At 37.5% G+C, this 12,719-nt stretch overlaps 2 long non-coding RNA genes across 3 annotated transcripts; both read right to left on the bottom strand.

The window, feature by feature from the left end:
* Window positions 1-5,502: 5,502 nt before the first annotated feature.
* Window positions 5,503-6,391, bottom strand: LOC112203354. The gene is made up of 3 exons (XR_005799070.1): window positions 6,346-6,391; window positions 5,725-6,239; window positions 5,503-5,638 (listed from the first exon to the last, which is right to left on the bottom strand). It is a non-coding gene; the product is annotated as an uncharacterized LOC112203354 (long non-coding RNA).
* A 3,053-nt stretch (window positions 6,392-9,444) lies between these two features.
* On the bottom strand, window positions 9,445-11,732 carry LOC112202797. Of its 2 annotated transcripts, XR_005799068.1 has the most exons (5): window positions 11,575-11,732; window positions 11,393-11,425; window positions 10,585-10,692; window positions 9,977-10,051; window positions 9,445-9,603 (listed from the first exon to the last, which is right to left on the bottom strand). It is a non-coding gene; the product is annotated as an uncharacterized LOC112202797 (long non-coding RNA). The 2 variants fall into 2 exon arrangements; XR_005799069.1 differs by lacking the exons at window positions 11,393-11,425; window positions 11,575-11,732 and adding an exon at window positions 11,121-11,311.
* Window positions 11,733-12,719: the final 987 nt, after the last annotated feature.

The raw sequence follows: 12,719 nt of genomic DNA, 5'->3' as shown, positions 1-12,719 counted from the left end.
ATAAAGAAAATTGGATATTTTATAATCTCCGTGAATGAAACAATTTGAGGCCAAATCACTCTTGTAAATGTATTAGCTTAGTAACCACATATCAGACTCTCAGACAAGAACCTCCCATGAAGGATTTAATATTGAATGGAGCTTGCACTGGAGAGAAATGTTTTACGATTAGTCTCAAGTGTTAAACCCACCGTAATCATCTCCATATTTTTTTGTTATTTTGTCATTACTTCATCATGAAAAATTATTATAGTCAACTCAGTCTAGTTCGATGTATGAATAACTGTTAATTCTATTGTTATTCTGCCATTACTTCATCATAGTCTTTTTTTTTATCAAAAGAAAAGTTGCATTAAGGGCACGTTTACTTACTTGGAAGGAAAGGGAATAATTACAGGGTAAAAACATTCATGCGTTTACTAACACATAAAGGAATCAGATTCCAGGTAAAAGAATTCCTGCGTTTACTAACACATGAAGGAATCGGAATTGATGTAGGTTCCACCTCCTTATCAGGAATCGATTCCTGAATACTCAGGAATTCGATTACGAAGGGGGGAGATGGGTTTAGGAATCATTCCTCCGGAATCAATACCGATTCCTTTCTTCTCCCATTCCACTTGTCTCCGATTCATGATTATTTTCCATTCCAAGTAAGTAAACGTGCTATAAGATTAAGAGGCAACAGCCCATAAAGGGTACAAAGTCCATACTGGACAAGCTCCAGAAAGAGCTACAAAAGTAAACCTAACACTATAAACCATGAAACAACAAACAGGGGCCCAAATAGTGGGCCAACAAACAAGACCAGCCCACACACGCCAACCCATCATGAAAACCAAATGCCGTTGTTTGGCTCCAGTTTTGTTGCAGCTGGTCAACAGTCTCTTTTCTGCGCGGGTGTGCTAGCACCGTTCAGATGTGGTCGTCGGGGGGTGTCCCTTGACCTGACTTCTTTTGAACGACTGTAGACGAGGAGAGCACCAACCTCGTCGTGGGGGTCTTCTGTGCCTCGTGGTGAGGACTTTGTCTTGTGTCACCAAGTCAATACTCAACGTTATAGGTTAATCAGAGCGAAATCACCGGGAAGTAGAGAGAACTTGCTAAAACTTTAGCTTGGTTGGTTTGCGAGGGCGTTACCCTTGCTTGGCTAGTTCCGTAACCGTTGTGGTCGAGGTACTACAGTCAGCTCCTAAGGAGACTAGGATCGAAGCACTTTGATAGAGGGTTTGGTGGCACTGACAGTCGGCTCTTGAGAAGACTAGGACTGGAGTGTGATCACCGGTAAGAGAAAGAGAGGGGTTGGTCTTGAGAGGGGTTGCTCTAGAGAGGCTTGGATAATCTTAGAGATTGATTGATGAATTGTGTTGTGAATTGTTACTTGTTGTAGCCTCTATATATAGGCTACCAACCCATAGTGGTTGGGCTTAAACAAATCATGATGGGTTAGGTTTGAGCGCTTAAACACTAATTGCATGTTTGTTTCACGGGACTACCATGCCTTACCTTAATTTCTATGAGAGTCCTGGACTTCTCAAGCCTGGCTTATGCTAAACTAATCTTGATCCATGTTTGGTGCTCCGTAGGAGTACAACAGAAGAACGAACTCTTAATAAGAAAGAACAACACAGGAAAGAACACCAGGAGAATGATTGGTGGAGTAGAAAAAGAAAAAAGAACCAACTGATCGATTAAGGATTAACCAAGCCTTGATGAACTATCCAAAAAACATAGAGACAGATCTCAACTTATCTAAAATTTTTGAAAACAAAACATATGGTTTGGCAAGGCAACCAATCCCCCAATCTCCCTCTCTACTCTCCCAAACTTTATTACGTAACACCACAACTAGTTTGAACAATTTACCACAAACATTAGATCAAATCTCAAATAACAAAAGCAAAAATCAAAATCAAACTCAAATTCACAAATATGTCTTCTTTGTCCAGCTCTTGCTTCAATGGTTCTGTACTCCGACTCTCTTTTCTTATTTCTTCTCATAATCTAAATCAGATGTCTTTATTGCCACTGACTAGGAACCCAACTCAAATTTGTGGTAATCGGATTGCATGCAAGAACTCAAATTTCTAGTGAGTGCCTTTGAACAAAAAATATTTCTTACTCCCAGAAAAAAAAAAAAAAAAAAAAAAAAAAAAAAAAAAAAGCAGAGCAAAAATGTGAAATTGATCACAATTCTTACCAGGTCAAGCTACTCAGACAACAAATTGATCAAAATCTTAGCAGATCAAGCTACCCAGACACCAAAGAGATAGAAGAAGAAGAAGAAGGTAGAGGGGATTGAAGGAAAGAGTGAACAATGATTAACGCAAGAAAGGGAGTATGATCGAGTAAGAAGAGAAACTGAACCTGGTCTAGTTGAAGGAGACCGAAGCAAAAGATGCGAGTGAGGGACGAGAAGCGAAGAACGAGAGCGTTGCTTGCATAGTCCGGTGAAATTTGGGGAGACTATGTAAGAAGGTGCGAAGGCAAATTCGGAGACTGGATAGTCTCATTTAAGTGAGTCCTTGTTTCAGCCAAACATAGGATAACTCTTATTCTAATAAATAAGACAGTCCAATCCCATATAACAAACACCACCTAATGGAATTGTCAGGTTTAAGCATTTAAACACTAATGGAATTTGTTAGGTTTGAGTCACTTTTTGCTGCTTTATTCCTTCAGTTAGATCTCCACCAAGAAATCATAATGGGCATCCGACTTCTTCATATCAAATGATCCTTCATGAGTGTAGATCATTGTGGTGAGATTTCAGAGCTTAATTCCATATGGTTGGGCCGAAAATGCTGCTGGACTCCTTACAGGTCCAGTTTTCCAGTTTTGCTTCTGCAGAAAATTAGACTGATTGTTTGAAGGCTTTTCACTCAAAACTAGCTCTGGTACTCTTCATAAGAAATGATCCTTGGGATGTCTAGAATTAATCTGGAGAGTTTTAGCTCATTTGGATTTCGTTTGGTTAGTCTTCCGTCCTCCTTCCTTGTTTAGCTCGGTTTCTCCTAGCCGAAGTAGGAAAATGTGCTAAAGTTGACTTTTCATTTCCATGCTTCCTTCATTTCCTTTTCTTGCAGCTCGCATAATCTTCCATAATTCTGCAAGTAGGCTTTATTTAGCCTCTAAATAATATATTTCGAACTTGTCGACAATATATAGCTTGAGCCACTAACATTAGCTTAATTTCTCCAAGACACGCCTTGTCAGGCCAAAATGCTCATTTTGGGTTCAAACAGCCACCGAGACTCGCCGTAAACAACAGTGAGAAGCAGCAGCCAAGCTCCATGATGATCATTCAGAAATTGAAATCGAAGCTCCAAAGATCTCTAGCTAGCAGATCTAAATCTCTATCTCAGTACTTGCACGAACGTAAATCGGGTGACCCAGCGAAACGCCAAACTGGGGATCTCCCAGCAAGATGCCAACCAAGGAGAGAACTCCTCGTCGTCCAGGTTCCCGTCCGGGGACTCCTCGGAGGAGATCCGGATCGAGCTAGCAGCCTAGTATTTTTAGTAGTCCCAAAGGGGGAAAAACTGCTAATTGAGAAGGAATAGGAGAAGATTTGCAGCCATTTTCCAAGAGAGACGATGCCAACAAGAAACCAGGTAAGGAGGGAAGCAAAACCAAAGGTGGGGGAGATATAGAGATGGTTATGGATGGAGAGTAGCAAGGAATTTGGCCCCATGGTTCAGAGAAAACAGATTGAAAAGGATGTAATGAAAGAGAAAGAAAAAAAAAAACGTAGACAAACAAGTAAAGAAACAAGGAAAACCGGGACAGAGCCCGAATGAGGAGGCCGCCCCCAACCCTCAAGCCTTTTATCTGGATCCGGATAGATCAAGATCTAGGCAGGAGTGGAGGGGGAGGGGAAACTAGTTTCAGATTTGTTTTCCCTCTCTAACTTTTAGAGAGAGACGCTCCCAAGGTGGGTATTGTACATGTAGTATTATCCAGTCTAACTTCACCATAGTCAACGTACCTAGTCATGTTGATGTATAGGTACGTTGGAATAGAATTATTAGTACGTTTGGACAGAACAACAAATCAGTGACTAAGATTTGGACAGAAAAACAAATCAATGACTAACACTTGGTCACCATAATCAAGAACATTTGGAATGTACGTTGTTGCATGTTTAGTGACTAACATTCGAAATCAAACTAGTTTTCCAACATATTATTTTTTGAGAATAGAAATTATCCATTAATTAATAAAGCTTACAATGGGGGGGGGGACATTAACCAAAACCCTAAGGAAACCGCGGTTACTGAGACCATTAGGCCAAAGGGCCCAAACTCTAACCACCAAACGCCCATTTTCAAGCTACTTTGAGCGTTTGAACCCGAAAATTCTAGTAAAACCTTGTAATCAACCGCCAAGAAGGAAGCGTCCTCTTCAACACCATGTCTGAAGGTACTAGACCACGTGTAAAGAATCGCTTACCAGCAAATTGACAACAAACGTAAACCAGAGTTGAACAAAATCATCCTCGTCCTTGGGAATGACACCATTTACATGGCAGAACACCTAGACCAACTCCTAACTCAACAGAGTAGGAAACCAACCCTAGCTCAGAAGAGTAGGAACTTATTAAATCTAAACAAACCAAATAGAAAACCCTAATTAAAAAACAACTAAAACCAGAACAATTGGAAACCATGCCACACCAGCAAGGCCCACAAACAGGGGCCCGGCCTAGCACCCACTTCCCCCTGCAGTAATCAACCAATGCAGAAAACCATTCCCGCTACCGGCAAGCACCATCAACACCACCCCTCCACTCCACCTTGCCAATATGCATATAGATTCTACAGCTAGTTGACAATCGCAACCAGATCCAGAACCACAACAGAAACAGATCCCAACGGGGATCCCCTCTGCTGCTATTTGCTCGCATCCACCATAACCCATATTGCCTGTTCGATGACGCCATCTCCCACTGCTGGTCAAAAACAATTTGCCGCAGCCCCACAACCGCAGTCTCCCTCGATCCGAGAGGGACAAATCGAGAACGATCTGCCCAATCCATAGTCAAGAGCCCACCCTCCTCCCCTAGAGCACATCCCTGCTCTGAGGGCCAGCCACGAACCAGCAACGACATCCCTTCCCGGGCAGGAACGCAACTGTAGGATCGCTGGTAGCGTTCGGCCAGGAGAGAACGAACAACCTCCGGGTTTTTCCTTTCCTTCTGCGCGCGTGGGGCACGTTCTTCTCCTAACCTTGGAAAAAAGAGTTAGCAAAACTTTCTTTTTGTTTTCCAGCATATTATTAGTACATGGCTACAAGCAAACACAAATTTAGTATCTTCAACTAAAGTCCAGTGAATTCTGAAATGGACAAACCATTCAAAGATTCGATTTCTAATCCCGTACCACCTCCCATATCACCGGTCATGACCGCTATTCTTTCTATGCAAAATGCTGGCTTTGTAGGTGCTTGTAGTGCCATACCTTCATTCATCAATGTGTGTATCACTTCTAGCTAACAGAGTCGGCCGATCCTCTCCATTTTCCTCAACGCATAGTAGACCAACATGGACACATCTTAGAAATTGATTCCTATTACATGAATCGCCTAATGTTGGATCCATTAGTTCTATCCATGTACCGACTTTCCATAATCTCCATGCCTGCAAGGATGTTCATACAAAATAATTATCAGGTACAGATCTAACACCTAGTACTTTAAGAACTTAGATTTGTTTGACATACATACATATCCTAGTATATTGAGCACATGGTCATCATTGTAGAAGCTATTGCTTTTCCTCCCACTTATGATCTCAAGCAGTAATACTCCAAAACTGTAGACGTCAGTTTTTAGAGAAAAAATTCCCTCTCTGGCATACTCCGGAGGCATGTAACCATTGCAACAAACCAAAACATTGGTAAGTTAATTATAAATTATCAATGATCGATCTACAAAATTTCATGCTTTGCTACCAAAATAAAACTAATTAAACATATATGTGATAAATAAGAATAAATATTACCAGGTTCCTACAATCCTACTATTATTTGCTTCCATTTCATTATGCGTGAAGATTTTTGTCATACCAAAGTCGGAAATTTTAGGGTTCATATTTTCATCAAGCAGGACATTACTAGCTTTTAAATCTCTATGAATCACCCTCAATCTTGAGTATTTGTGCAAGTAAATTAATCCTTGAGCAACTCCTTCAATTATATTGAAACGCTTCTTCCAGTCAAGGAACATGCCTCTTGTTGAATCTGTCCAACATAGGGAGTTGATTAAAAATTAAAGAACAAAAAAATATGAACATGCATTTCTAGCTAAGAACAAATGAAACCAAGTACTAAGTTTAGTTTTGCTAACCAAATAAGTAGTAGTCCAAACTTTTGTTTGGGATGTACTCATATATCACTATTAGAGAAAACCCATTTAGAGACAAAATTATTTTGTTCTAATAGAGAGAATTCGTCCTCCAAAAAAATTTAAGACGGAACCGTTTTGCGGCTAAAGTCGTCTCCTAAATCTCGTCCCAAATTGTTTAAGGCAACAACCGATAAATTCCGTCTCCTAATGTATTTGGAGAAGAAATAAAAATTGTCCCCTATTCAATGAAATTTCATCCCCCATTCTCATTGAGCATTGAGAGAATGGAGGGAAAATAAAATAAATTGGTGCCAATCAGAGGAATAGGGGACGAACTCATTCCACCTCCTTTTATTTTCAAATTTTAAATTTTTTTTCAAATTTAATGGCTCCAATTAGACAAATAGGGGACGAAACTCACTTCGTCTCCTTTTATTCTCAAATTTTAAATTATTTTTAAATTTAATTTTAATTTTTAATAAATTATTGAATTATATTAGGCAACAAATCTAAGGGCTGTCATCAATTATATAAATAGAATTTTTCTTTTACAAAAAATTTGAATTTATTATGGATAAGAGTAGTGCTAGAGACACCAAAATATTATACCAAATTTCAATCCCAAATGATGTGGCATTGCCACCTCATTCATAGTTATTTCCAACATGTAATTATGTCAATTAATTTTCATTTATATAGTTTCCATTATATATGCAATTATTTAATATTATATTAAATGAGAAAAATAATGTTTCCCTGCAATCCCAAAAATTGATCATCATCATCCTCATCTCATGCTGCACCAAAATTTGGAACCCAAGAGACGAAAAATCATCTAGGATTTGAATAAATAAAAGGTCTTGCGTATGAAAATCTAAAATAAAGAAGATGATTATGAATATAGCAACCACAAGGTATAAATTGGCTTTGTAAATCATAATCACAAAGGATTATCATGAAAAACTGTGACTTAGCTCTTAATAAAAGATTAAGAAAGATACAAATCAGTACAGAAGTTAATTTAGCCAACTTGTTTTGAATCCACTGGATTGGTTCAAGAAATTAAAGAGAGAACAACAAATTTACTTCTTCTTTTTTTCTTCTTCTTCTTTTTTTTAACAATAGAAACAAAGAATTTACTGGTTGTGGATAGCATGGCTGCGATATATGGAGGATGAGTTTTGCATTTTTTTAGGGTTTATCAAGACATGAGTTTGCGCACTTGTTGGATTGATTAACTTCACCGCATTTTTCTTCTTCCGTTTTTTAATATCTTAGAGATAAATAATAAACTAATTTAAATACATATTCTAAATATATAAAAAAAAAATGACTAAATACTGTTTAGTCCTTGAACTTTTGCCCTAAAAACACTTCAGTCCCTGGCCTTCTAATTTCACACGTTTAGTCCTTGTACTTCAAAATTTCAGACAAATAGGTCATTTCCGTTACTCTCCGTCCAAAAACACAGTTAAATTGCTGACATGGCACTCCTTCCGCTGCAAAAAGTCAATTATACCCTCACTTTTTTTTTTCCCTCAATTTAATTTTTTTTCTCTGTTTTTTGTTTAATTTTTAATTTTTCTCTATTTTTAGGTTTCTTCTTACCCTCTCTCCAAAACTCCCAACCTCTTCTCTCTCCGAACAACCACCTCCCAACCATCAAAACCCAGAAATTTTACATGTTCTTGAACCAAATCCAAATAAGAAAGGAAAAAAAAAAACTGCAACAATTCTTCTCCCAAACCCAGATCGATTAGGCAAAAAGAAAAGAAAACCAAAACGATTCCATCAACAACCCATGAGCTCCATCTAAACCCTGCTCAAAACCTTCTTCAAAAATCCCAGTACCAACAAATCTCAATCCCAGGCCAAACAGCTGCATGTCCCAATCCCTACCGTCATCACCAACGCCATAGCTCCGCCGCCCAAAACCTTAATTCCCCACTTCTCCAATAGCCATCTCTCAAATCTCATTTCCTTCATTTGAATCAACCCTTCTACAAATCCATCCAATCCAATTCTCATACGCATTTCTCTGCTCCTCCATGAAAATACTATCCCAAATAGACTGGATACACTTGCTGACCTGATTGCTTTCGAATTAACTCATCATTATCAGAATCCAAATTGAACTCCTACCCAACAAAATCTGAAGCCCTTGTGGTGCTAGAAAGTCACCGAATTTAGAGCCGGAGCCCTGAGAATTTGAAGTTGCACCAAACCCTAGCCCCAAATTGGAATTTGACCCGAGATCATTGCCGTCATCACCTTCGATCTCCAGTTCAGTCACGAAAGGATCGGAACCCGACACGAGGACGCAATCGCTGGGGGATATGATCAGAAAAGGCGCGTCGGTCGAAGAGATCGTTGATGAAGCAGCTGACGTCATAGTCAGAATCGGAGGCGGCATCAGAGAAGAAGTCACCGTCGGAGCTGCTGGAATCGATGGGATAGGCGAAAGGGTTGAAGTTGTGATGGGTGCACCACCAGCGAGTCAGGTTGGTTTGGTGGCTCTGGGTCGCTAGGTAGGTGGCTCTGGGTCGCCAGATTTTCTAAAAATCTTGAAAGGTTTTAGCTCGGACGCTCCTTCGGGTTGGAGACGGAGAGGATTGTGCGGAGGTTTCTGGAGGAGAGAGAGAGAGCAGATGAGATAAAAAGAAAGAAAGGAAAAAAAAAGAATAAATTAAATATTAAAAAAAGAGAAAAGAATAAATTTCAAAAAATAATAATTAAAAAAAGGAAGTGAGGGTAAGATAGACATTTTGCCTCAAAATGACTACCACGTCAGCAATTTAACTGTGTTTTTAGACGGAAAGTAACGAAAAGGACCTATTGGTCTGAAATTTTGAAGTATAAGGACTAAACTTGTGAAATTAGAAGGGCAAGGACTGAAGTGTTTTTAGGGCAAAAGTTCAAGGACTAAACAGTATTTGGTCCAAAAAAAAATGACAGCTTGAATATTTTGAGGTTTATTAGGGTTGATGTAGTCAATGCCATGTCATTTGGGATGGTTTTTTTTGTATAGAATTTTGGGATCCAAAGCATTTTCCTTATAGTAATGAACAGAGCCCTAACATCAACTCTTTTTTCAAATCCAACTAACATGAACAAATGAAGCACTTTCATAATATGCTTCATAAGTCTTCAACTAGAAATAATATCTATAACTAAGTAATATCAGAAATGCAGACGGCTTTTGATGGAGAACCAGAGGCATATGGTGACTGTCCTTGAACATGTGTCCGATCAGTATACCTGCACCAAAAGCCTTAATCGTAAAACATTGCTGACCCCAACAAAATGCATGAAAGTGATAAAATGAAAATATATATGGTGGACCTTGATAAGAAATACTGAAATGAGTAAATAGGATTTGATAAGGAAACATGATTGACATTTTACAAAAATGGGTTCATGATGAACATAAAACATTATTTAATTAGTGCAAAACATCAAATTAAACAAAAGTTAGTTTTCAGTACCAAACAACACCATGAATACTTATCAAAGCAAAAATAGACACAAGATGCCAATGGTTTAAACTTGAGTTAAGCAACTAAAGACAATCAAACAAACATGAGAAAAAACATGTGGTCAGACCCATAAGGCCAAATAAGAAAGGGTTTACTTTAACGGTAAGGGGATCAAGGTAGGAGCCGACTACATAATTAATCTTCATGCTCCTAGCCACATATTCATCCAACTACACAATGTAACAAAAATCAAACACCAAAAGTTAATATCAAGAATGAAAATCCATAAAGTAAGCTAAATAAAAAATATCTTTATAGTAAATATCAAGAATGAAAATCAATATCAACTTGAAATTTGAACCATGTTAAAAAAATAAAAAAAAGACATGCAGAATTTCCACAGCATGTGACATTGATTAATCCAATTCTATGAAAGTGGATATTTAGTAAGAAACAGAGACAAGAAGCAATTGTGATTTTGGTAAGAAATCAATGACGAGAAGTGCTGATTAAATCTGCAATACAATAATATAACCTTTTGTCTGCAAAGATAGACTACCCTATAAATGAGCACTAAAAAATAACAATAACAAAGAAAAGGAAGACTTGGTCTGTTTTAGAGTTTTATTCATGTAATATTTGGTTAGTTTTATAGTTTTATCAAGTAAATCAAACACCTCAAGTATGATAACATCAAGGGTATCAACAATGTTCAATAATTATTTTCTAGGAATTTTATATGTAATGAAAAAGATTCACATACCTCAACTCCCAATCTCTAGTCAAGTCCCAGTAAAAATGAGTACAAAGAGTTCAAAATGGCTTGGATGTGCTTTGTTATCACGTTACTCCAGCAGATCTTGCAATTTTTCTGTACACGAAAACAAAAATTTTAATACAACACTCATGCAAAGACCAAAACAGTCCATAGTCATCGATATCTTTGAAGACAGAAGATATAGTGGCCTATATATAGACGGTCCCTTTGATCTAAAGCCAAAGAAGATAATGAATTGAATTGAAAACATCACTAAATTAGACTCTTAGACTAAAGTCACAAATATGGACATAAATTTTGCACCTCATGAAACTATAATATTATATCTATGATTTTATTGGCCCAGGATAATGATTTTCAGCTCAGGATTCACAAAAATACTATAAGCTAGACACAAATATATTCAAAGGGTACGGTTCCAGAAGATATATATAAAGTGTTGTGGCTATTAAACAAGCAGCTACAAGTGTGGCATTGTATTTCTCCTTTTCATATCGTAATTTATTCATCAATTTAAATACCTCAAACTTTGTACAGAACTTACTTCGGAAACAACACTGCACAAAAATGGAAAAGCAAATGAACATGGATTGATCAGAAATTTCTCAAGCAAAATCCTTATTCTCTAGAACAGAAAGTGCATGATTATATAATCTAATAATGTAAATGCATTTTATGGACTTGGTCCTTCTGCCTCAGACTTAGTAGCATCATGATCATTGATTATATAATCTAATAATGCAAATGCAACTATATATTGATCCTCTAGTGATTGGTTAACCTGGGAACTCACCGTCAAATTCAGAAAACCATAAACTTCTAGACACTGAAGAAACACAGAAAAACAAAACTGGGTCAGAAACATGAACGCCAACGACCCAGAGCTTTAATCGAGAATTAAATCAAAAATTGAATGAAACAAAGCTTTAAATCAATGGAAAACGAATCGGAGAGAGAGAGAGGGAGAGAACGAACCTGAAAACAGAAACGGAAAACGAATCGTAGAATCTTCGGGAAGCGAACGAACGTGAAGCAGAGAAGAAGAAGCTTCAAAGCGAGAGGGAGAGAGATTGGTTTGCGATGAATAATGGGTCTGCAACTTTGTGTTGGGAGAAGGGAGAACCCAAAGACACACGAAGGCCAGTCTGCTGCACCCTACAACCCATAAACAGAGGAGTAGTATTGCAGCAAAAGACTATACCTATGTAAAATAATGGGGAGAAAAAAAACAGATTCGTATAAAAAAGAAAATCAACTAATTGGAGGCACTTAATTTACAACATAGTTATTTACTATTTATTTTTTAATTAAAAAATCTTGAAATATATATATAATGAATTATTAAATTAAGTACCTTATGTTCCTCTCATAGTCGTGTGGTTGAAAATGGGATGGAAAATATTGCAACAAATATCTAAGCCAATCAAGTCACTTCAATTGATTTCAATAAGAAATTAAATTCAATATATAAAATATTTTCCGAATTGAAAAACACAAAACATCATTAAACCCCTAAACCTTACGCCCATCTCATAGTCGTGTGGTTGAAAATCGGATGGAAAAGATTGCAACAGATATCTAGGCCAATCAAGTCACCTGAGTTGGTTTCAATAAGAAATTATATTCAATATAAAATGCTTTTCGAATTTAAAAACAAAAAATATCATTAAACCTCTTAAGGCATATTTGAGTGAACAGAAATCTCCTTAAGGCTAATCTGGATGAGAATAAATCCTCTCAAGGCAAATCCAGGTGAGAAGTAATTCCCTAAATACAAATCTGTGTGAGGAGAAATCTCCTCAAAGCGAATCTGGGTGAGGAGCATTCCCTTCGATAAAAATCTGAGTGAGGAGTCGAATCCAGGTGAGAAGAAATTCCCTCAAGACGAACTCCAGGTAAGGAGAATTCATGATGGAGCAATTTTAACAAAAGAAAACAAACTTGATGGAGTCATGTTTCAAAAAATCTTATGCATATACATACGCGCTAATACTTCAACTGTATGAACAACTTTGATTAGAAAGAGGTTGGCGCCTAGGTTGGGTAAGTGGTACGCCGGCCTTTATGGTATGCGGTACGCTAGGATATATTAGTTAAAATTTTAATTAAAAATAAATTAC

Source organism: Rosa chinensis, chromosome 5, assembly GCF_002994745.2.
Source record: "Rosa chinensis cultivar Old Blush chromosome 5, RchiOBHm-V2, whole genome shotgun sequence".
NCBI lineage: Eukaryota > Viridiplantae > Streptophyta > Magnoliopsida > Rosales > Rosaceae > Rosa > Rosa chinensis.
Note: the sequence above shows the minus strand (reverse complement) of the source record. Positions and strands in the feature narration are given on the sequence as shown.